Source organism: Mobula birostris, chromosome 30 (assembly GCF_030028105.1).
Source record: "Mobula birostris isolate sMobBir1 chromosome 30, sMobBir1.hap1, whole genome shotgun sequence".
NCBI classification, from domain to species: Eukaryota; Metazoa; Chordata; class Chondrichthyes; order Myliobatiformes; family Myliobatidae; genus Mobula; species Mobula birostris.
In genome coordinates, this window is record NC_092399.1 from 17,311,259 (window position 1) to 17,338,263 (window position 27,005).

The following is a 27,005-nucleotide window of genomic DNA, read 5'->3' on the forward strand; positions in this document are numbered from 1 at the left end:
AATTAGTTCATGCTTTGTTTTAATTGTTACACAATCCCTTGGATATGATCTTCATCTCGTGCTTCATGCTCGTGCATACAGTATAAGAGGATGTCAATCAGCCTGTCCATGCCCTGCTGACGTTCTGTCTCCAATAATCTAATTCGGCTAAACAAATTCACCAGGGTCTCTCAGTCCACTCAGGATTGGGGCCAAGGCCGACAGAAGTGAAGTTCAGCCTAGGAGAACAGGAATATGGCCAGTGGCACATCTTGCACACGACTGGTTGTTGTTAGTTTGCTTCGCCTGTTTTGTGGTGGAGCAGAAAACTATGAACTTCGCTCCATAACCACAGAATCTTTGAGACTGAAACCATGCTCTTGAAATGGAAAAAGTTCCCATTTTCAAACACGGATATATTCAGATTTTTATTGACCATGACCAGGACAACAGGCACCAGTGAAAGGATTCTTCCAGTTTGTAATGTGCATTGAAATTGCTAATGAATTTATAAATAATGCACAAATGAAGAAAATCTTTGCTTTCTCCTCTTCCCTTCAACGTGTACATTTGGTATCTTAAATAATGCTGGATAGTTCTTAACACAGGACATAAATATTTACATATTCTACGACCAAGAATACAAAAAAAAATTATTTACACTGGCACACGGCCAGACTGCTGCTAAGGCCTCAGGCTAAAGCAGATTTTAGCAGTTCTGAATGATGTGTTTCAAAGGTTCTTTCGCTGCTCTAAGCCTGGAAAAAAAATATTTGAACTGAACAAAAAAGATATTCAAAATTAAGCAGGATATTTATTTAGTAGATTAATTCAATTAATGTTAAAAGGCACATTTTCCAAGCAAATGCATTCTGATTAAATTGAGTTATCTCAGAATAATCCATCTATTCCAATCTACATGAAACTGTCCTGCCCTCCCTTCAGCAGTCTGACTGAGCTCGTGAATCAGCATAAGAACATAGATGTGACTTCCTCCTGTTGTGCAGGTACCGGTTATCTGATTTCCCAATGCATTCTTGCAGTCCAGCCACACACTAGCTCCTAAACAATTGATTTGGAAGAGGATCCAGAGTAGGTTCACAATAATAATTCCAGGAGTGATAGGGTTAATGTATGAGGCACAGTTGGTAGCTCTGGGCTTGTACTCACTGGAGTTTAGAAGAATGAGGGAGGATCTCTTTGAAACCTATCAAATATTGAACGGCCTAGATAGAGTGCATTGTGAAAGGATATTTCCTATTCTGGGGGGAGAGGGGTCTAGGACGAGAGGGCACAGCCTCAAAATAGAAAGATATATAACAAAGAGGAGGGAAAGTTTCTTTAGCCAGAGGGTGATGAATCTGTGGAATTCATTATAACAGATGGCTGTGAGGCCAAGTCATTGGGTATATTTAAAGTGGAGGTTGATAGGTTCTTGATTGGGGGGAGATAGGAGGTTTTCACGGTGGACCAACTCAAACCGGCCCATGTGGACTTGGCGCAGCCAGTCCGGGCTCAGGCACTGCGGCGCAGGGGCAGACCTCCCAAACAGAGGCCGATCCAGACTGTGGACATTGGGGGATGTATCGCCAGTTCCGGGGGGGGGGGGGGGGGGATTATGTGGCGACCCACTTTCTAGCACACACGAACTGGTGCGTCCTGACGAAGGGTCTCGGCCTGAAACGTCGACTGTATCTCTTCCTAGAGATGCTGCCTGGCCTGCTGCGTTCACCAGCAACTTTGATGTGTGTTGCTAGGTTCTTGATTAGTTAAGGGTGACAGAGGTTGTGGGGAGAAGGTTGGAGATTGGGGTTGGGAGGGACAATAAATCAACCATGATGGAATGGTGGAGCAGACTCGATGGGTCAAATGACCTAATCCTGCTCCTAGATCTTGTGGTCATATAATATTGCAACACAAATAGGGCAAAGGTACAGCAATAAAGACTCTCTTTCCTTGTGACTTATATGTTGTACAAGCATATTTTCAATCAAATCAGAATTCCACTTCCATTTACCACAATTGATTTGACCCTAATTGTGGATTTTATGGACCAGTTAAAGCAAATGAACTGGCATCCAGGCAACAAACTATAAATCATAATTAACCAGTTTTACTTTGCCATTAATATCAATGCTCAGTTTAAGAGCATTAGCTTTCCAATATATTAATTTAGAAGGGCTATTGGAATGTCACTGTCTGGTCTTACAAGTTTTGAAAAGCAGAAATTAAGGTCTTCAAATGCGAGTGAAAGGCAATCAAAGTGGAATGTCATTTTGGTCTGGAAAACACAGAACTGCAATGTCTGAAGCAACACAAAAGTTTGTGGACATTCTGCAAGTCAGGCTGCATCTGTGGGGAGAGGGAGCCGAAACGATGTTTTAGGTTAACGACACCTCATCCAAGCTGGAAAATGGAGAGAGCAAGCATGGTTAATTAACAGAGAAGGGGAAAGGTGGAAAGGGAGAAGAAATTGCCTGTGATTAGGTGGAGACCAAGTCTATAGCAATTGATCACAGAGGCAATGAAGGCCTTTAACTGAAATGAGGGCAAATGTAGAGAAAGGGAAACAGCTTTTCTGGAGCTGTGAGATGCTGAACACAATGGCTGCTGGAAATCTCATTAATTGAAATCTAAAAAAAAAGAATGCTGGATCATCAAGATGAAACATTTACTCCGTTTATCTATCTGACGCAACCTGACCTGCTGAGTATTTCAAGTATTCTTGCATATTGTTTCACTTATCGTAAGCAGAGACATAAGAGATTCTGCAGATTCCGAAAATCTTGAGGAAACTGCATAATTACAGTTGGACTACAGTTCTGCATTCAACACCATAACTCCCTCCAGACTCAACGAGAAACTCAGAGATCTCGGCCTTCACCTTTGTGTAGCTGGATCCCAGACTTCCTGTCAGATCACCGGCAGGTGGTAAGAGTGGGCTCCCTCACCTCTGCCCCTCTGACTCTCAACACAGGTGCCCCTCAGGGCTGTGTACTAAGCCCCCACCTTTACTGTCTGTGTGTAGCAATACTATGACTGGCTGCGTCACTGTCTGGTATGGGAACTGTACTTCCCTCAATTGCAGGACTCTGCAGAGAGTGGTGCGGACAGCCCAGTACATCTGCAGATGTTAACTTCACACTATCCAGGACACTTACAGAGACAGGTATGTAAAAAGGATCATTGGGGACCCGAGTTACCCCAACCAGAAACTGATCCAGCTGCTACCATCCGGAAAATGGTACCGCAGCATAAAAGCCAGGACCAACAGGCTCCGGGACAGCTTCTTCCACCAGGCCATCAGACTGATTAACTGGTGCTGACTGACACAACTGTGTTTCTATGTTGTATTGACTATCCTGTTGTACATACTATTTATTATAAGTTACTATAAATTGCACATTGCACATTTAGACGGAGACATAACGTAAAGATTTTCACTCCTCATGTATATGAAGGATGTAAGTAATAAAGTCAATTCGCAATTCACTAAGATGCTAGAGGAACTCAACAAGGCAGGCCGCATCTTTAGATGGAAAGAAACAGTCGGCTGAGCAGTCAGCTTTAGCTGAAACCCTTCTTCAGAACCGAAAAGGACAAGAGCAGAACCCAGAATAAGAAGAGAGGAAACAGGGATGGAACTGCAAGCTGGCAGGTTCTAGGTCAGTCCAGGTGAAGGTAAAATCTTACCTGGGATTTTAAGATGTTTAAAATCTGAGTTACGCACACAAAATGATGCAGTTCCTCCAGCACTGTCTGTACGTTATTCAGATTTTAAGCATCTGCTGCATTTATACTTTATACATTAATGTCGCCAAACAATTGATACTAGAACGTACAATCATCACAGCGATATTTGATTCTGCGCTTCCCACTCCCTGGAGTACAAATCGATAGTAAATATTAAAAATTTAAAGTATAAATCATAAATGGAAAATAGAAAAATGGAAAGTAAGGTAGTGCAAAAAAACTGAGAGGCAGGTCTGGATATTTGGAGGGTACGGCCCAGATCCGGGTCAGCATCCGTTCAGCAGTCTTATCACAGTTGGAAAGAAGTTGTTCCCAAATCTGGCCGTACGAGTCTTCAAGCTCCTGAGCCTTCTCCTGGAGGGAAGAGGGATGGAAGGTCTGTTGGCTGGGTGGGTCGTGTCCTTGATTATCCTGGCAGCACTGCTCTGACAGCGTGCAGTGTGAAGTGAGTCCAAGGACGGAAGATTGGTTTGTGTGATGTGCAGGACAACTTCCATACCAGGTTGTGATGCACCCCAGAAGAATTCTTTCTATGGCGCAGCTATAAAAATTAGTACCTTGATTTTATTTTTCTTTAACCCTCCTGGTAATATTTCCTCCAGACACTTCAGCTATGATGAACAAGCCTTGAAGACTCTTTTTCTGTCAGCATCACCAACACTAGTGCCTTAAGAACAAACATAAAGAGAGAAACCGGCCACTAGCCCTGCATGTTTGCTCTGCCATTCTGTCAGATACACAATTAATCTGATTGTACCCTCAATCCCGTGTTCGTGTCCATTTGCAGTACCCTTTAACCACTATATTCATTAAAAATACTTCTACTACTGCACTGAAAAAGATTCAAAGATTTTGCTTCCAAATGTTCCAAATGCTCCTGAGAGAAAAAAAATCACCTCATCTGTATCTTAAATGGACAATTCCTGTTGTTTAAAGAAGTGTGACCCCAAGTCTAGATTGTCCCAGAAGGGAAAATGCCCTCTCCACATCCACTATAACAAGCCTACCTCAGGATGTTTCAATCAAGTCACCTCTCTAAATTCCAAATCTAAATTTCAATGGATACAGGCCTAACCTGCCCAACTTTTCCTAATGAGGCAGTCTTCCGATCTCACTGTAGTTGGTCTCCACCCTATCACACAAATTCCTTTTGTTCTCAGTAATAGTGATGCTGAAAGAAACAGCGAAGTTACAGTAACGAAGTGAGGGATAATGAGAGAGAGCAACAGAGACAAAATGCTGGAGGAACTCAGCAGGCCAGGCACCATCTAGGGGGAAAAAAGAACTGTCAATGTTTCATCGAAAAGTTGACGGTTTACGCTTCTGCGCAGATGCTGCCTGGCCTGCCGAGCAGCTCCAGCATTTTGTGCGTGTTGCTCTGGATTTCCAGCTTCTGCAGATTTTCTCTGGTTTGTGATAATGAGAGACACTTTGCTATATATTCATAAAAGGAAGCGCTTACATAGAAGAGTTTCACAGCAAACAAACTACCTACCATTATGTAGGTGACATAAAAACTAACTTCCTGGCAAAATTATCACTGGCAATACAATTTTAATTGTCAAAAAATGCAGGTATCAGTATTTTGCTTGCTTTTTTTCAAAAGTTCAAAGTTCAAAATATATTTATTGTCAAAGTATGTACACATTGTACAACCTTGAGATTCGTCTGCTTACAGGCATCCACAAAACAACAAACGCAGAAGAATCCATTAAAAAAAGACTGACCAACACCCAATGTGCAGAGAGAAAGAAAAAATAAACAGTTAGGTAGTTTGTACAGCGTGCACGAGTTGAAACAAAGGACTTGTTGTCTGTATAGTGTAATTCTATGGCCCTATGACTTTATAATTTTCTTTAGACTAAGCGGAAATAATCTTTTAATTTTAGACCTAAGTTCTTGCTCCAGGTTGCTGTGTGCATTGTACACATAGGGAGGGTTTGGTAAGGTGCTGAAAGGCAATTATCAAAGAGATTCTCAAACGCATCTCTCCCATTTCACACACATCTGCTCTCACCCCATCCTCCCGTCACCCCACTGGGAATAGGGTTCCCCTTGTCCTCACCAACCACCCCACCAGCCTCCGGGTCCAACATATAATTCTCCGTAACTTCCAACGGGATCCCACCACTAAGCACGTCTTTCCCTCCCCCCCAACTTGTGCTTTCCGCAGGGATCGCTCCCTACTTGATTCCCTTGTCCATTCGTCCCCCCCATCCCTTCCCATCAATCTCTCACCCAGCACCTATCCTTGTAAGCGGAACAAGTGCTACACATGCCCTTACACTTCCTCCCTCACCACCATTCAGGGCCCCAGACAGTCCTTCCAGGTGAGGCGACACTTCACCTGTGAGTCGGCTGGTGTGATATACTGTGTCCGGTGCTCCCGATGCGGCCTTCTATACATTGGCGAGATCCGACGCAGGCTGGGAGACCGTTTCTGTCCGCCAGAGAAAGCAGGATCTCCCAGTGGCCACACATTTTAATTCCACATCCTATTCCCATTCTGATATGTCTATCCAAGTCCTCCTCTACTGTCAAGATGAAGCCACACTCAGTTTGAAGGAACAATACTTTATATTCCGTCTGGGTAGCCTCCAACCTGATGGCATGAACATTGACTTCTCTAACTTCCATTAATGCCCCACCTCCTCCTCATACCCCATCCGTTATTTATTTATTTATTATTATTATTAATTTTTTTCTTTCCTTTTTTTCTCTCTTTTTTCTCCCTCTGTCCTTCTCACCCTCTTACCCATCTCCTTACCCATCCTCTTGGATTTCCCCCCCTCCCACTTTCTTTCTCCCTAGGCCTCCCGTCCCATGATCCTCTCTCTTCTCCAGCCTGGTATCCCTTTTGCCAATCAACTTTCCAGCTCTTAGATCCATCCCACCCCCTCCTGAATTCTCCTATCATTTCGGATCTCCCACTCCCCCTCCCACTTTCAAATCTCTTACTAGCTCTTCTTTCAGTTAGTCCTGATGAAGGGTCTCCGCCCGAAACGTCGACTGTACCTCTTCCTATAGGTGCTGCCTGGCCTGCTGTGTTCCACCAGCATTTTGTGTGTGTGTGTGTGTGTGTTGCTTTTATCAAAAAGTATGGTATCCTTTGCCAGAAAATACTTTGATAGACCGATCATTCAGCCAAACAAAAATCTCAAAATGTGAAGGCTATCAAGGCTGCATCATCATGATCGATTTGGCCTCATTGATCACTGATATCTCATAAATTATATAAGGCTTTTTACTGAACAAGCATGATTTTGGTATCTTATTTGAGGAAAAAAATGGTGAAACCAGGATGAATAACAGAAAGCTTTAAAAACATATAAAGAAGCTTCTAGATTTCTGTTCTTTTTAAATTTAAGATTGTATCACTGAAAATGGACAGAAGATCCTGAAAAAAAATTAGCAGGTCTGGCAGCAGCTTTGGAAAGAGAAACAGTTAATATTTCAGGTTGAAAACTCTTCACCAGAACTCTGGACTTTAACTTGAAACATTATCTGTTTCTCTTTCCACAGATGCTGCCTGATTTAGGGATATTGTTCCAGTATTTTCTGTTTTTAAGTTTAGCTTTCCAACATCCACATTTTTTTTTTATTTTCATTTAACAGTTGTAGACTAGAAAGCTTGAGAATGGCCAAGGCTAGTCAACCAAGATTATTATTTCTTCTTGGCCCGATTGAGCTTCACATAATTTATCCTGGATTATTTTCAAGGAAAAAAAAATCCATTGATCTTATTTCTTAAGAAATAGCGCTCCTTAAGCAGTTGTGTGACATGGGAGAAGAGATGAAATGATTCAAAGATGTACTCAAGGCGTCCTTGAAGAAGTGCAAACTACTCACTGACTCTTGGGAATCTCTGCACTTTGACCACTCAGACAGGAGGAGAAGCTTTTGGGATAGTACAAACACAAAAGATTCTGCAGATGCTGAAAATCTTGAGCAGCACACACAAGATGCTGGAGGAAGGAATTCCTGCAGAAGAGTCTCTGCCTGAAAAGCCTCCATTGATATTGCCTGACTTGCTGAGTTCCTCCAGCATTTTGCATGTGTTATTCAATATAATATTGACCCTAGAGGGCATACATTGGGAGCAGACTTCCTTACAAATTTTCCACCTGCCTCACCTGTGGAAGAGCCTAGACTTCCCAAATTGCCATCATAAGCCAATTCAGAACCTTCATACCAGAGACAAAATAAGTAATTTTCAACCACAAAGAACTGCTTAAAATGGCAGGATACTTGGTAGTGTGGAGGAACAGAGGGATCTGGGGGTACATGTCCACAGATCCCTGAAAGTTGCCTCACAGGTAGATAGGGTAGTTAAGAAAGCTTATGGGGTGTTAGCTTTCATAAATAGAGGGATAGAGTTTAAGAGTCGTGATGTAATGATGCAGCTCTGTAAAACTCTGGTTAGGCCACACTTGCAGAACTGTGTCCAGTTCTGGTCACCTCACTATAGGAAGGATGTAGAAGCATTGGAAAGGGTACAGGGGAGATTTACCAGGATGCTGCCTGGTTTTGAGAGTATGGATTATGATCAGAGATTAAGGGGAGCTAGGGCTTTACTCTTTGGAGAGAAGGAGGATGAGAGGAGACATGATAGAGGTGTACAAGATAATAAGAGGAATAGATAGAGTGGATAGCCAGCACCTCTTCCCCGGGGCACCACTGCTCAATACAAGAGGACATGGCTTTAAGGTAAGGGGTGGGAAGGTCAAGGGGGATATTAGAGGAAGGTTTTTCACTCAGAGAGTGGTTGGTGTGTGGAATGCACTGCCTGAGTCAGTGGTGGAGGCAGATACACTAGTGAAGTTTAAGAGACTACTCGACAGGTATATGGAGGAATTTAAGGTGGGGGGTTATATAGGAGGCAGTGTTTGAGGGTCCGCACAACATTGTGGGCTGAAGGGCCTGTACTGTACTGTGCTGTACTATTGACGAGGGACTTCAGGTTTAGCTGTCCATTCCAGCCTAACCTAACAATCTGCTCCTCCCCATTTCAACAGGAGCTTCCAAGGTGAACTTTGGAAGGTCAATAATATCACACTAGGATGTGACACCTTGTCAGCCCAAAGATTCATTTGAAGTGCTGTTCGATTTGCACATGTGTGGTTAAATTTGATAGTCTAATTTCAGTGATATGTTAGCAGCTTATTAAAAATGCAAATCTGAGGGATTTCTTGAACTTCATCCACAAAACTTCAGAGAGAAGAGCGCTGTGCTTCTGGAAATCAGGTTAACTGGTGCATAATGATTTATATGATGTTGCCTGAATGTCAATTCATTTACTTTAACTGGTCCATCGGGAAACTTGCAACATTATTTATTGGCTGGATTTCACACTCTTTAGCAATGTTTTATCCTCTCCTAAATTACATAAACGCTAATGCTATATTCAAAGTTCATCTGCAGTGTCTGAGAATAGTTCTTGTTTACTCAAAGCAACCACAGAAAATGCTGAAGAGACTCATCAAGCCAGACAGCATCTGAAGAAAAGAGCAAGCAGTTAACTTTTCGGGCTGAGACCTTTCTTCAGGACTGGAAAGGAAGGGAAGAAGTCAGGGTAAGAATGTGGGGGGTAGGGGAGGAAGAAGTACAACGTGGTAGGTAATGTGAAACCAGGTGGGGGGAGGGAGTGAAGTAAAGAGCTGGGAAGTTGAGTGGTGAAAGAGATAAAGGACTGGAGGGGAGTGGGGAGTATCCTGATGGGAGAGGGCAGAAGGCCATGGAAGAAAGGGAACACCAGACGGAGGTGAGGGACAGGTAAGGGGATAAGGTTAGCAAGGGAAAGAGGAATGAGAATGGTGAAGGGGTGGGGTTTGCCATTACTGGAAGCTGGAGAAATCGATGCTTGTGCCATCAGGTTGGAGGCTACCCAGATAGAATAGAAGGTGTTCCTCCAACCTGAACGTGGTCTCGCTGCGGTAGCTTTTACAGCACAGTGCTGCTCGAAGCTGACCTATTCAGATGTATAACACGTGCACTGCAATCTTTGCCCTCATATGATCTCCGATGACCCCATGTATAACCTCACACATATGCCTGGACTGCCTTGCTGAAGGATGTCAGAGTCAGGATCACTCCAGCCTTCATAGCCTCAAGATCGTTCCAGGCTGCGGAGTACGCTCACTGCCACTTTGCACAGTTCATTGCTCGCCACTAACCTGGGGAACTCACCAAAACTCCTCACTCAAGGGAAAGAGACTAAATGTTCTTGCCCTTCAACCCAAAGGAACAAAGAATGCGGGCATGGCAGTTTGTTTATCTTCATGCTTCCCCATGGAGTACGGGTTTTGGAATGGACAGCTTAATCAGAAGACGCCTGGTGGTCTCAGATAGATCCTCGTGTCCCCTGGTCCTGAAGGCATGCATCCCAGGGTACTGAAAGAAATGGCAGAGGTTATCGTTGAGATTTTTGTGATAATTTTCTAAAACCCTCTAGACTCTGGGCAGGCCCCAGCAGATTGGAAGAAGGTGAATATCATGTCACAGTTCAAAAAAGGATGTAGGTAATGATAGGCCAGTTAGTTTAGCATCTGTATATGGGAAAATGCTTGAAGCTATTATTAAAGAAGAAATAGTGAGGCATCTCCCCTCAACTTCCTCATTGCACACATCTTCTTATCCAGGAGGCATATTGGTGGACCTCCACATCCTTCTTATAATGGGGCAACCGGAACTGAATGCAATACATCAGATGTGGTCTACCCAGAGTTTTATCATTCAAAGATAGTTCTCATTTCCTTATAACACCATCACGGCTGGTCCCAAGCCAGGCTTTTAAATGAGGAGGGTTCTTCAAGGGGCAATCAACCCCATACCATGAAAACCCAGGGCTGCAGAAATGCCAGCAGAAGCTCCAAGGGCCTCAAACTTGGATGAAGAAGGATCTTCACCTGGAATGGTGGTTCTCAACCTTTTTTATCCCTACCATTAACCGAAGGGTCTGCGGACCTCAGGTTGGGAACCGGCTGGCCAAGAAGATGTATAGATGAGCTACAACAGCTCTTGAATGTCTGGCCCAGGACAGAGGACTCTATCGAGCTGCTGCTGGTGGGCTGAAGAAGAAGACAAAGTCATGTCCATATAGAGACCACCCCAGCAAACTCCTTGAAGCCCTGCTGCAACTCTGCAGTCTGTGGACCTCCCCAGTCCCTCAAGAGGTAAGTCCTTGAGGTCACTCCTCAGTCTGCCAGGGTTCCTCTGACCATCTCTCTGTCCCCACCTGCCCACCACCAGAAGTAGTGACCCTTATTAATAATAATAATAATACTTTAATTATCCACCTGCACATTGGCCTCACTGCACTGTACTTAGAAGAGCAGTCCTTATACAGTGGCTTGTTCCTTTAAGAGCTTCTGGCTGGCTGTTACCAGGTGCATTACACTATAATAGCTGCAGGGTTTTGCAACACATCATGGGTGCCATGACGATATAGGCAATCCTTTTCGGCTACCTGTAAAACACCTGATAGCACTGATCCGGAAAAAGTCGTGAGTGAGGCTCTCGCTCTTTATGCAACGTTCACCCAGGGAGTCCCACAATGTGTAGAGGTATTTTCAGCCCCTTTGAGATAGTTTGGTGGATAATTGCAACCTATGCTCTCACTTTAATTGGAAAAAGTTGCATAACAAGTGAGGGATCATTTTCCTGGAAGTGCAATACGTAGGTGTGGGCATGACTCAATGCGTTGCTTGTGCCAACACAATGACACCCACCCACTGTTGCTATTATTTACAATCAGTCAAGCAATAAGGAACTTAGATTTGAGAAAGCTAAAGAACTAATGAGAGTCATTACAGCATGGTGATACCACACCAGCCACTCAAATTCAGAGATTAATTCCCTCGAGTTCCTGGGCTAACCATCCAGAGGCAGTGGTTCAAATCCTGCCATCCCCGCTGTGAAAATTAACATCAGTGAATAACCTTGGGTGCTGTCCATTTGATAGTGCGGGTTCTTCTGAGTACTTCTGTCTCCTGCAGCTCAAAGATGTGCTGCTGGGTTAGTCAGCCACTGTCAATTTACCCTAGTGTAAAAGAAAAGAAAATAATGCTCTTCAGAGAAGGAAGTTCACTATCCTTCTCCATCTGCCCTTTAGTTCAATGAGATGTGGACAGTATGGTCTTAGCATCTGTGGCCACGGTATACTTACAGATGCATCAGCTGGCAAGGCGTGCCCTGAGACAGCAGGCAAGGACCTTTGATTCTAAACAATTGTTTTATTGGTCATTACAAAATATCTCTGGTGCTTCCCACTTCCCCCTTTTCCCAACACCCGAGCATCTCCCCTTTCCCACTCCTAGTCCACAATAGAGACCCATATCAGAATCAGGTTTCCATAGTCATGAAATGTGTTTTTTGCAGCAGCAATACATAAAATTACTGCATTACTGTGCAAAAGTCTCTGGCACCCAAGCTACATATATGTAACTAAGGCCTTTGCACAGGGCTGTACCTGAAGCAGCATCACAAGATAAACGTAAATTATACAGAATTTTTACAAGACAGAGCACAGTTCGGACAAACAAAAACAAAGCCCTTTATAGTGCAAGGTGATGAAAGCAGTCATAGTGTTTCTATATTGAGGTAGTAGTAAGCATGAAGCCTCTCAGAATCCAACCCTACATCCCCCTTGTAAGATGTGGAAATGGGTAAGGCTGGTCAACGGGGGATATATGTCCACAGCTTCCCCAGAACCCATGTCTTCTACCTTATGCAATGATTGGTTTCCCTTTAACTATTTCCATAAATACCGTCAAGCCTCCTTTCTTCAAGCATTTTAAAGTTTAGTCCATCTCTCTAGCTCAGAAGTCATAATTCTCTGTGTTAAATATCAATGAAGACCAACCGTCACATCCAACCTTTTCTCACAGTTTTCATTTCCCAGGGCTGTGCAACATTTTTAAACATACAAGTCAATTTCGTAAAAGTACTTGGCAAATATCTCCACGGCTAGCATGGAAAGGCTTAGGGGTGACTGTAAAGTTGATATTCTTTATTTAGAGAGTCACTCTAACCAGCATGGAACAGGCCCTTCTGGACCAGTGAGCCCAGGTTGCCCAATCACACGCATGTGACTATTTAACCCGACTATACCACAAGTCTTTGGAATGTGGGAGGAAACTGGAGCAGATGGAAGATACTGACGTGGTCACAGGAAGAATGAGCAAACTCTTTAAAGGCAGCGGCGGAATTAAACCTGGGTCGATGGTGCTCTAACAGCTATGATACTATACCGCTCATTTAGCAGCAAGCCACCCTTCAAATGGATTCTGTGTTGATGGAAGCCTTAACTCAAAAGGGAATAAAAATCAGCGACGGCATTTCACTGTCACTGGGCAGCAACATCAAAGCCCAACAATGTTTATATAGCAGGAATACGTGTATAAACAGAAACTAATTCAACAAACCACAAAATCTGAATACAATGCAACTCGACCTTTTGGTTTATAAAGGCCACTTTATACAAGAAATCCATTTTAAGTCATAATGACTTAAAAATTGATCAAGGCACAGTAATTATCTAGAATTAGCATAAATCATTTAATTACTATATTTATATAGCTGGATATTTTCAATTGTTTAAAAGTACGTCAAGGATTTTGTTTCCCCTTTGTTCATTGAAAACGAACTGCGTCTTTGAAATGCTTAATATTGTGATTATTTTGAGCCTGAACCTGTTGGTGTTGAATAAGCAGAAGCAGCAGTTGAGTATTATCAGTAGCCTCTGTAGTAAATTCCCAAATTGCTTGTGCTTTTGACTGCATGATACTGGTAGAGGAGGAAAAGTCATTTTAATTCACCCATCCAAAACAAGCACCTATTCCCCTGTTAATCTTCTTAAGCGGTTCTGAAACTTGTACTTCCATCATTCTGCTTGTTAGTCTGTTCAGTCTGTGCAAAGAAACTGACATTAATCCTTTTGTAATTTGAACCAAATCCTTTTGTTCTTTTCCAGCTTTAAGATACCCATACTGCAAGTCACATTCCTATACATGCCACTTTCAGATCGCTTCTCAGATGTTTGTTAGCAGGCAAAAAAAAGTCCAAACCGGTCTTCCCTGCATTGGCTCCTGTGCTTAGATTATGGAAATTTTCACCACAGATGAACATGTTCAGTCCATTGAGCCACACGCTTGCAGGAAGAATTGCTTTTCTAATCTTAGTTCTGATTCATAGCCCTGCTAATTATATCATAGAAAGTATTTATTAAATGCAATTACTTGCATCTACCATCCTGCCAGAGAAATGCATTCCAAACTCTTTCCACCTGCTCCCTCTCTTAAAAGTGAGTACATCAATTGAAAAAGGAAATATTATCTGTCTTTCTTCTCTATCACCAGAACCGGACACTCCTTAAGCTTTGACCTGATTCCCATACAGGTGAACAATACTCTGTAGCAATGTTACTTATGGTTTTTCACCATTGCTCAGTAGAAATAGAAAATCTTCATCCATGTCCGAGCAAATGCAATATTGCTTTTTGTTCATTAACTTTGGAACAGTAGTCACTTTACGATTTGCTCAATGGTATTTAACCAATGGTAAAACCTTGCGATTGGTCGCTGAACCAGTGACACATAATTGCAACCATGTGCGGTAATCGCGCTTCCAGAAAAAATACCTTTGTTCAAAATTAATATGTTCAGTAATTCAAAGTAAATATCTGTAAGCGACTGATGCAAGTTCAAGTTTCCACTAATGGCTGTCTGGTAACTGAGAGCAGATTCATGGTGATCCCAAAGGTTGATAGGACATCTTACATCTTAATCTTAATCTTACGTCTTAAATGGGACACTGCATAGCTCATATTGTCAATTGATAACTTTCAATTGATTTCATTCGACTATTCCTAAGATCAATTTTTAGGAGTGACGTCCCCAGTTATGGTGACATGCGCTTTTGTCATAAATGGAGTTGGGTGCAGCTCCTGAAATGGCAAAACCAAAAATAACCATTTCTCCTTTGCGCAACCAAAGAGAACACAAAGGATGGATCGTTTGTCTTTTCAGAGCTCCCAATGACCATTCTCCTCAGGGCTTGTGTAAACAACAAACGCATTGCCTGACCCACAGCCGTGCTCTGAGATTAGCCAACAACTACGTTCACAACCAGGTTTGGAAATGCAAAAGTGACTAAATTATTGACTAAATACTTCCAGCTGGTATTTACCTCTGGAGAGTCTGTTCACTCCAGATTTCTCCTGTTGAATGTCGACAGGAGGAAATAATCCACAGCTTTGAGATTGTATTATTTGAATTTACTCTCACGTCTCAGTCACAATGTAGCTTACACCTCAACACTCTACAGCCCAGGAGAGTGCTTTCCAGAAACACTTTGAAAATGGTGATTAGTATAAAGACTCAATCTGTTTAATAAATAAGTGTTAATTTTCACTCTTCTTAAAAATATAAACACATCAAGTACATATGTATTTTGATTGTGTATACCCAAATGATTTAAGATTTTGAGCTAAATACTGGGGCGGCGCCTCAAAATGCCAGCGTCGATCACTAAGTGTTCTCACCATTCGGGATATGCTCTCTTCTAATTACTACCATCAGGGAGGAAGTACAGGAGCCTGAAGAAGCACGCTCAGCAATTTACGAACCACTCCTTCCCCTCCACCATCAGATTTCTGAATGATCCATGAACCCTATTATTTCTGTTTCTTGAACTATTTACTTATTTTTGTAACTTGCAGATTTTTATGCCTTGCTGCCACAAAGCAACACGTTTCACGTCATAAGTCAGTGATAATAGATGTATACCGGAGAGTGTATTGACTGGCCGCATCACAGCCTGGTGTGGAAACACCAATACCCTTGGACAGAAATTCCAACAAAAAGTAGTGGACACAGCCCAGTCCTCCCCACCAATCAGCACACCTACACGAAGTGTTGTCCCAGGAAAGCAGCATCCATCATGAGGGGCCTCCACCACCCAGGTCATGCTCTCTTCTCACTGCTGCTATCAGGAAGAAAGTACAGGAGCCTCAGGACCCTCACCACAAAGTTCAGGAACAGTTATTACTCCTCAACTATCAGGCTCTTGAGCTTCACTTAACTTCACTCACCCTGTCACTGAAATGTTTCACAACCTATAGACTCATTTTCACGGACTCTTCATCTTATATCTATTGCTTATTTATTATTTTTATTATTTCTTTTTTTTGTATTGGCACAGATTGTTGCCTTTTGCACATTGGTTGTTTGGCCATCGTGTTGGGCATGGTCTTTCAATGATTTCATTGTGTTTCTTGGATTTACTGTGTACTCCTACAAGAAAAATGAATCTCAGGGTTGTATATGGTGACAGATATGCACTCCGCTAATAAATTTACTTTGAATAAATCTGATTGTGATTCTACCAAATGATTAAATACAAATACACCTGTTCTGCTTTCAGATTTGAGGGCTCCTGCTTTGAAAAAGTTCCCCAGTTGAAAATCTAGATGAGAGAATAGCCTTTTCAGTCAGAGCTAGCATTATTCAGACACATGCCTCTATCACCCAGTATTTGGCAGGGAATGACAGCCATGGGCATTAAAAGAGTAGATGGTAAAGTGCCATGATTACGGCGTCCCTTGGAGAAACAGAACTGAAAGCACCAGCAAGAACGTTGTATCTAAAAGCAAATGGTGAAACATTTTTTGGGACATTATAAACGTCCATAGCTCTTGAAAAAGTTGTCCATCTGTGTGTACATTTTTGCAAGGGACATCATGCTGGATGGGTTTTCAGATTCAGATTTAATTATCACATGTACATTCAAATATACAGCGGAATTCGTCATTTGTGTTAACAACCAACCCACCTAAGGATGAGCTTGGGGCAGCCTGCAAGTTTCACTACACTTATCCGACATCAGCATAGCATGCCCACCATTTTCAGCAAAGCAGCACAAGAGTAACAACAGCATCAAGGCAAGCCCCTTTCCTCTCCCGCCCCCTCTACCCACACACCAAGACAGGTCTCCAACTCCAGCTCAGACTGCCTCTGGGCTTCCAGTCTCTCTAACTCGCAGACATCAGGCCTCTGCCTTCCCGCCCCCGGCCCAAACACACAGACATTGGGTCTGTGGCCTTTTAAGTGTGTGTGTGTGTGTGTGTGTGTGTGTGTGTGTGTGTGCGCGCGCGCGCGCGCGTTCGCGCACACGCGCGCGCTTTCAGTGAACATCCAATGGAAGTATACAAAGTTGATTTGACATCAAGGCTACCTACCTACAAGTGAATGAGGCATTACTACCCATTCTTTTCCTTACCTAGTTGAAAACATGTTAAGCACAAGAAAGAACAGTTAAGCCGTAAATTATTTTCTTCTGTCAGTTGCAATTTTTAATGTCTTTTTTTATGCAGGTTTTTGCTAATTTCAGATCTTCTGTGAAATCCTGTCCCTCCTGGATACATTCTGACTGGAGGAATGAGTAGAGAGGACACAGAGCTGAAAGATTTACTGGTAAAGGAAGTGAGATAAGGTCTCTTAGCAGGAGGCCACACCCTGAATGGATATTTGGGGGGCAGCTTTCCCACATAAAAAGCGGTCAGAACAACATCTGAGATATTTATATTTCAGTAAGCTTGTCCTCCCTAAGCCCAGTCACAACAGTCCAACACAGAGCAAGTGACACATCTTCAGTGTCAAGGTGACCATCATGATGATCCTTGAGCAATTAATGCCTTTGAGTTGAAACTGACCTTATATTCCAACAGAGATTTCCTTAACTTGATTCAGCATGCTGTCTATGCACAAATATTTTTGTTTTCGCTTGTCCAAAACCAATGAGCAGGGTGACCATTTCCATCTGTATGGCCTTATCTTCTGAGAAGCTGGCACTTGAAGTTCCTCCACAGGCCGAGCAGGCTGAAATTCTTGGGCATTCAAAATGAGTAAGGAGCAAGGGCAAGTCTGTGGTGTGTAGAGAAGGAAAGTAAGAGGTTTTTGCTTGCATACCTACTGCTTATCGATCCAAAGAGAGTGTGTGATGAGAAAAAAAAAGTGGATGAAAGTATTGTTATTCTCATCTTCCATTGTTGGCTGGTCTTGGCCACAGTAATGTCATCCGAACAATAGCTAACACTACAACTTCCAAGAAGACATGCTGGTTTTCTTTATTTATTCTTTTTTCAGATCGTGAATACTAGTTTCAAGGACAGCGTTTATTGCCAATCCATTACGTCCTTTGAGAGGTGATTGTGAATGATTTTTCTTATCCACCTCCTATAAGTCCGTGCCACGCCCATTGGGGTGCTTCCTTGTTCTGATTCGGATTCAGATTCCGATTTAGCATTTTTTAATATGTGTAAACTAAAACTTACAGTGAAATGTGCGTCATTTGTATTAGCAACCAACACACCCAAGTATGGCTGGGGGCAACTTAGAGGTATCACCATATATTCCAGTGCAAACATGACATATACTCAAGGCTTGGCAGGACAACACAGAGCACAACAGAACAAGAAATTACAAAGCAACAATGAACCCAGCCACATTCCGCCCTCTCACCCATCCACCAATGTACATATACAGTCCTTTAAACTCAGGACAGGATATCTTCTTCAGCCACCAGTGGACTCACAGACTCACAGACTCGGGGCCTTCCCCCCCACCCAGCTTCCCAAGTGGGCTCAGTGAGGGAGGGAGGGCAGAGAGTGACTGCTTCACAGCTTGGTGGGTAATGATAATCTCGAGGTTGAATAGGTGATGGCGTGCACAAGTTGCGAGGTGGATGTGGAGCTGCAGGAATGTTAACTGAGTGTGGTAGATACACAAACATCCCACCCTGCAAAAACTCATTTCAGGGAGGTAGCACCATCAATTTGTGGGAGACTTCCGGAACTTCCGGGAGAGGTGGGATGTCTGCAATAGAGTAGCTGTTTAGCAGCTAGTCAGCTAGTTTAAATAACGTTGGCTATGCTAATGAATGAATGACACCTGATAAACTCACCTCAACATGTCTTTTACAGTCTTAACCCACCATGGGCAATAGAAAAGTCACTGTTGCAAACAGTGCAGTGAGCAACACTGTCATTATTTTTGACCCCTATTAGGCAGGGGTACACTTTAGGGTAGCCTGGGGTGACGTACATTTTATATTTTCTTTTTTTGGAACACTCTACCATGGCTCTCTCTCTCTCTCTCTCTCTCTCTCTCGCGCTCTCTCTCTGTCGCTCTCGTGCTCTCTCGCTCACTCACTCTCAAAAAAATTGATTTCTGGGATATTGTATATAATTTGCGGGCATCAGGGAGCCACTATTAATATGCGGGAGACTCCCGGAACTTCTGGGAGAGGTGGGATGTCTGGATACAAGTCCAGCCATTGTTGGACAGTGAATGACGGGCAGTGTGCTGCCTTGAGCACTGTCAGTAGTGTAGTTACCACACTAGGATACTTGCACTAATCTGACCAACCATTCAAAATATTTGGATCTTTTTGCAATTGTGCATCAGATCTTCAGTTTATAATCCTAGTACTGACCTCCAGACCTCTAGGTACAGATGGATATTGAACATCACCATGGACAAGTGGAGGTGGAAGGGCTTGCTTATGTGGTCTATCTCTCTATGGTTCTCACAGTCTTATACTAAAAAGGTCCACTGGCTCTCTGAGGGCACCTCCTATTTTTTCCACCTTCTGTCTCCATGGTGACCGGAGCTTCTCCTGAAAGACTTGTATTCCACATTCTCCGTGCTCCTGGTGTCTTCACCAGTTCTGAAATTTGCTACTCTGGTGAAATGCTCGCCAGCACCCTCTCCAGTTGAATCATCTTTAAGCATAGGCCTGTAGGTCTCAACCGGAGCAGAACACTAACTCAAAGCTGTCCAAGCAATGGGCAGAGAGAATAGTACTCTTTGAACACAGAAATTATAGAAATTAGACAATTTTATGCTACTTAGTGAGCACAGTTTGGTCCCGTATGTGATACCTACACTTGTGCTTGGGAGAGAATAGATTTACCCCTAGTTTTTAAACTCCATAACCACACTTCCACATTCTTTCTGAAGTATGGGGTGGTTCTGGCTGCAGAATTAAATGATTTTAACAGTTATTACATTTCAGGAGAGAAAAAAGCATCTAATTTGAACTGGCTTGTGTTATCCTGATATTCATAGGGGTAACACAACAGGCCTTAAGTGATTTTCACCATCTTAGGGTTTGCTTCAATTACTGAGTTCTTATACGCTTTATTGCTCAAAAATTCTGAAAAGCAGCATTATGTTTTTTCTGTAGAGCGGCTGTAGGTAATCTTTATTTTGCAATGCCTATTTGGAACTAAAACTTTAAATGCTACTTTGTATTGACAGTTTTTAAATGGCTGTCTACAGAAAGCACATTCCTCTTCTACCACCCAAAGTGGCTGCAGTCTGTACGACCTTGAGAAAATGTTAATTACAATTGATATCCATGGAGTAACTCCCAATCCTCAGATGTGTAAATTTATAACATATAAATTTAACAACTTTTACTCATTCATCCATATGTTGTAGAAAACCTTGAGCTGTACATCAGAATTCCCATAGCGATTTCATGATAATCAGTAAGAACCATCCCTACAGTTACAGAGCTAAATTTAAAAGTAAGTACAATATTTTTGAATACCAAATTATGTGCCATGTTGGATGACGAAGGTGATCATGATTTTTCTTGGCGATTTCTTCGACAGAGGTGGTGTGCTATTGCTTTCTTCTGGGCAGTGTCTTTACAAGGTGGGTGACCCCCCCACCCCACCAGGCATTATCAGCACTATTCGGAGATAGTCTGCCTGGCGTCAGTGGTCATATATCCAGGACTTGTGATATGCACCAGCTGCTCATTCAACCATCCCATGGCTTCACTTGACCCTGATCAGGAGGGATGGGGTGCTATACCTTGCCCAAGGTGACCGGCAGGCTGGTGGAGGGAAAGAGTGCCTTACTCCTCCTATGGCAGGGACGTATCTCCACCCTGCCACCCAGTATGCAAAAATAAAAACCAAAAATGCTAGAAGAGCTCAGTAGGTCAGGCAGAATCTGTGAGAAGAGAAACAATTAATGTTTTAGATTTGGGAATGAGAAAGGGAGAACGAAGTTAATCTACATAGCAGAGAAGGTGCTGGAGGGGATGAACAAAGGATATTTTTCTGCAAGGGTGAAATAGAGTGTCCTTAAGCAGCCCTTAGGCCACTCTGTGTAGCATGTTGTTAAGTCTGTATAGTGTGCAATACTGTATAGCCATACCTAATGGGACATGCTGCATCAATGAAAGAAAAAGAAAAAAATAACAAGGGGAAGGGAGAAGGGGGCAGTCAAAAATGGCCACTTCTGATAGAAAAAGAAAGAAGGAATGAGTTAATTAAAGTTGGCGAATTTTGTATTAGGTCCTGCAGGCTGTAATGTATCCAGATAGAAGATAAGGTGCTGTTCCTCGAGTTGGCATTGCAAAGGACCACAGAAAGAAAGGTCAAAATGAGTGTGGGATGGTGAATTAAAGAGGTGGGCAACTGGAAGCTCACGGCCACTCCGCAAACCCAGCACGGTGCTTGGCAAAACAGTCACCCACACTGCATTTGCTCTATTCAATGTAGTGGAGGCAACATTGCCAATACCAAGAGCAGAGAGCAAGATGTGTAAGTGTAGCTGGAAGGACTGTTCGGATTCCTGGATGGTGGGAAAGGAAGGGACGAAAGGGCACTGTGGACCTTCTTGTGGCTGCACGGCAAAGTGCCGTACAACGGGGAGTGTGGTAGGCCAGGGTAGAAGAGTAGTTCAGGGAGTCACAAAGAGACCAAACTCTTTGAATCCTGAAAGGGGTGCGGGGTATGTGTCTGGTGGCAGAATCCTGGTGAAGCGGATAGAAATTGTGAAGGATGATCCCTTGAATATGTTCTTGCTCTGTCGAGGAGGAGAGGGGGTAAAAAGACAGGTATGGGAAACGGATGAAATCTGTTTGATTAAGATGGCTGCCTGCTATACCAGAGAGGAAACCACGGTTAAGCAAGAAGGAAGGAAGTAAACGTGGTGGGGTCAGAGCAGCTGAGAGAATGGAATGCAGTCCTCCCATGATGCAGGGTGGGAGAAAGTGCAATCAAGGTGGCTGTGGGAGTCTGTGGGCTTGTTGTGGATGTTAGTATCCCCTGAGACTGAGGTGGAGCTGGAGAAGGAAAGGAAGGGACCGAGATGGATCCACTCCTTGTCTTTCTCTGATGAAATGGCTTCTATAACACGGGCGTACACCACTTAGGGCAATGCAGTGATGCTGCAGTTTCACATCTACAGCAACCTGCTGAAGGGCTGGCCTCTGGTGATAACTCTACTGGGTTTGTGCATTGTTCCGCTGACTCTGTCACACTTCCACGAGCTCGCCAATTTATCTCATATTTCCACGATATAAGACCATAAGATATAGAAGCAGAATTAGGTCATTGGGCCTATCAAGTCTGCTCCACTATTTAATCATGGGTGATCCATTTGCCCCTTAAGCCCAATCTCCTGTTTTCTCCCCATAACCCTTCATGCTGTGACTAATCAAGAACCTATCAAATATACCCAATTTACTTACACTTCTCCCTCTCTGCACTTAAATATGCCCAATGACTTGGCCTACACTATCTGTGGCAACAAATTCCACAGATCATCTATTTATAGTGGTTCCCAATGGCGCCTCTTGAGCTAACATCTGTGGTAACAAATCCCAAAGATCCACTACTCTCTGGCTAAAGAAACACCTCCTCTATGTTCTTTTTTTTTTGGTGTGGGCCTGCATGCGTGCGCGTCTGTGCATGTGCGTCTGCGCGTCTGTGCGTTCATCCGTGATGATGTCTTTTTCATGGCTTTTTACAAGGCGCAGAGCGAGAGACAGACAGAGAGAGAGATTGTGTAGCGCCCCACTCCTCACTCAGATATTTTCGCAGTATTTTTCCCTTTACTTTACGAGGTCGAGTTGTGATCTCGACACTCAGCCCGGCACGGATGGAAAGCGTACTCAGGAGCGGACCCGACTGGTTTCGGACCCAGGAACCTCCGCTCCCGGGTCCAGCGCCGATGTCATTGTGCCACCAGCCGGCCCCCTCCTCTATGTTCTAAATGGGCATCACACTATTCTGAGGCTGTGTCCTCTGGTCCTAGACTCCCCCACCAAAGGAAACATCCTCTCCACAGCCATTCCATCAAGGCCTTTCAACATTCAATCGGTTTCAATGAGATCCCCCCCCCCCCACCTCATTCTTCTGAATTCCAGTGAGCACAGGTCCAGAGTCATCAAACGCTCCTCATAAGATAAGCCTTTCAATCCTGGAATCATTTTCGTGAACCTACTTTGAACGCTCCCCAATGTCAGCACATCCTTCCTTAGGTAAGAAACCCAAAACTGCTCACAATACTCCAAGTGAGGCCTCATATTATGCTGCATAATTGGCCAGGTATGAATTACCTTGGGTAGAGGGTAGGTAACAGGAGAACTTGGGGGGAGTGGAAGGGCATGGAAGGGTGAATTGGTTATAGGAGATAAGTGGGGCAACAAACTGATGAAAATGCTTTGAGAGTCGACATAGACGATGGGTTGCATGGCTTCCTTCTACATTGCAAGAGTCAGCAGTATCATTAATTATTAACAAGATATGCTCACCAGTAGCATGCTTAGCATTTATTGACCATTCCCAATTGCTTTTGGGAAGCTGGTGGTGTACCACTTTCTTACAACTCCTGCTGCCTACTTTGTACAGGTCTCCTCATGGTGTATAGAGATTTAGACCCAGCATTGCTGGAGAAAAGGTAGCATTTCTCAACATGAAAGTACTATGTACCGTGGAGGGGAAGTTGCAGGTGGTGATGTTCCCCTGTACTTGCTGCCTGGTAGTGAGCCCAAGTGGGGCCGGGGTGTTGAGAGGAGTTGTCAAAGAGCTCCAAGACAAAGCAGTGAAAACCTTCCTAAAAACAGGGCACGTTCTGATCAGTAGTGTGATATGACAAATATCTCCGCTCCTGAGATTGAGTATAACTATCTCCTGATTTCATTCTTCACAGCTTACCAGGTTAGTCTCACTTGTGGGGATATTCATCAAATCACACTGCTGGCTACAACTGATCATCTATTTATAGTGGTTCCCAATGGTGCCTCTTGAGATAACATCTGTGGAGAACTCGCTATCAATTATACATGAACATAACATTTTCTTTAGAAGTGTACCTGAACAGGGAGTCATGTGATCAAACAGCAGGAAAGTTGACCTCCTAGTAGAAGCTCTTTTTTTTTCTTGCTAATTCCATTGTTTTTGATATCTGAATCAGAAGTCAGCCATAAAGGCTCCATCTGGAGATTGTCACAGTCAACTAAAGGTGATCTCCAGCAAAAGTACATAGACTTTTAAATCGGGTGGAAGATAAGGATAACTGCACAATGTTCTGCACCATTCGTGACTCCTCAGAAGGTGAAGCGGTTCACACCCAAATGCAACAAGACCTGGACAATATCCAGGCTTGGGCTGACAAGTGTCAAGTAACATTCGAGTCGCGCAAGTGCCGGGCGATGACCATCTCCAACAAGAGAGGCTCTAACCATTGTCTCTTGACATTCAGTGGAATCACCATCACTGAATCCCCTACTATCAACATCCTGGGGGTGACCACTGATAGGAAACTGAACTGGTCTAGCCATATAAACACCATGATTACCAGAGCAGGTCAAAAAGCTAGGAATCCTGCGACATGTAACTCGCCTCCTGACTCCCCAAAGCCTGTCTGCCATCTACAAGGCTCAGGTCAGGAGTGTAATGGAATACTCACCACTCGCCTGGATGAGTGCAGCTCCATCAACACTCGAGAAGCTTGACACCACCCAGTACAAGGCAGCCCACTTGATTGGTACCCCTTCCACAAGCGTCCAATCCCTCCACCATCCTGTTGCAATTGTAGCAGTGTGTACTATCCACAAGATGCAGTGCAGCAGCACACCAAAGTTCCGAAGACAGCACCTTCCAGACCCATGACCACGTCCATCTAGAAGGATGAGAACAGCAGATACCTGGGAACACCACAACTTGGAAATCCCTCTTCAAATCACTCACCATCCTGACTTGGAAACATATCGCCGTTCCTTCATTGCCATTGGGTCAAACTCATGGAATTCTCTCCCTAACAGCACTGTGGGGGTACCTACACCTCAGCGACTGCAGCGGTTCAAAAAAGGCAGCTCATCACCACCTTCTCAAGGGCAACTAGGGATGGGCAATAAATGCTGGCTTAGCTGGTGGCACCCACATCCCGCTAAAATAAATAAAGAAAGAAAGAAAGAGAGAAAATTAACAAGAGTCTGGATAATGAAGTGCCAAAGTTTTGTAAGCTATTTACTTCAATTTTATTGAAAAATAAGTTGGACTAGCAAATTATGAGCTTGCTTTAAGTTGCATTCAGTTATCTTCTGATCTAACCCAAAATGTGCCAACCCCAACACCAATCAATCTATGCAATAACCCATCATTGACTTCTACATGGCAATCACAAACCACCAAACATCAATAACCCAAACTCTCAAATGCACTCCAGCACAACTAATCTACTATCATCTCACCTCCAACCACAGAATCCTCTGCACCCCCATATACATCCATCAAATTCCACCAGTAGCCTAAATTAGAGCCCTGACTGGAAAATCTTATGACCCTATCCAAGCATCAACAATGCTGTTGAAAATCTCACCACAGAAATCCTCCACCCTATCTCCAATCTCTGAATTGTATCTCCAACCACCTCATCTTCCCAGTAACTGATTATAACTCATGAATTCTGATCCCACATTCCCAACTACTGACCCTACCACCCTAACCACCAATCACAAGCTGCCAAACTTTGCCCCAACACTCTCTACCTAACAAGTAATCCTGACATACTTTACAACACCCAGTTCTAGCACCACTCCCCGACTTCCAATAGTCTTTCTGGGACCATAATCCTATCATTGTACATCAAATCAGAAACACCTGATTTCTTTGTTACATTTTGCAGTGGGGGAGAGTGTAGGCAAAAGGACTTTGACTGAAGATAATGGACACAACTCTGAGATCCATGGATTATTGTATACCCAGGTATGGGCCAGTGGTAAGGAGTTAACCTAAATAATCGATCTTCCAATTTCCCCTACATACCACGAACCTCCAGAAGATCCTCTGTATTTTCTGACCAAGAAAGATCTCCAGTCAAGCCCTACTCCTTCAGTATGACCAAGAGGACATGGCTACAGTCATCATGTGGAAACATTGGAGATGGATTGGGCACGTGATGAGAAGAGAGGCCTACTCCATCATCGAGACAGCGGTTGATTGGACTGCTGAAGGGCAGAAGGAACGCAAGAGACCAAACACAACATGGCACCGTACTATATACTTTATACTTTATTGTCTCCAAACAATTGATACTAGAACGTACAATCATCACAGTGATATTTGATCCTGAGCTTCCTGCTCCCTGGAGTACAAATCATTAGTAAATATTAAAAATTTTAATTATAAATCATAAATCGAAAATAGAAAAGGGAAAGTAAGGTAGTGCAAAAAAACCGAGAGGCAGGTCTGGACATTTGGAGGGTATGGCCCAGATCCGGGTCAGGATCCGTTCAGCAGTCTTATCACAGTTGGAAAGAAGCTGTTCCCAAATCTGGTTGTACGAGTCTTCAAGCTCCTGAGCCTTCTTCCGGAGGGAAGAGGGACGAAAAGTGTGTTGGCTGGGTGGGTCGTGTCCTTGATTATCCTGGCAGCACTGCTCCGACAGCGTGCGGTGTAAAGTGAGTCCAAGGACAGAAGATTGGTTTGTGTGATGTGCTGCACCATGTTCACGATCTTCTGCAGCTTCTTCCGGTCTTGGACAGGACAGCTTCCATACCAGGTTGTGATGCACCCTAGAAGAATGCTTTCTACGGTGCATCTATAACAATTAGTGAAGGTTTTTGGGGACAGGCCAAATTTCTTAGTTTTCTAGGAAGTAAAGGTGCTGTTGGGCCTTCTTGACAGTGGACTCTGCTTCGTTGGTCCAAGTCAGGTCATTTGTGATATTGACCCCAAGGAACTTAAAGCTTTTGACCTGTTCCACTTGCGCACCACCTATGCAAGTTGGGTCGTGCGGTCCGCTACTCCTTCTGAAGTCAACAACCAATTCCTTCGTCTTGCTGACATTGAGGGATAGGTTATTGTCTTCGCACCATGCCACCAGGTTCTTAATTTGCTATAGAAGCGGAAATGAGGACCACACTTGGGACACAAATGAAGTGATGGCCAAGGACAGACAGAGATGGCG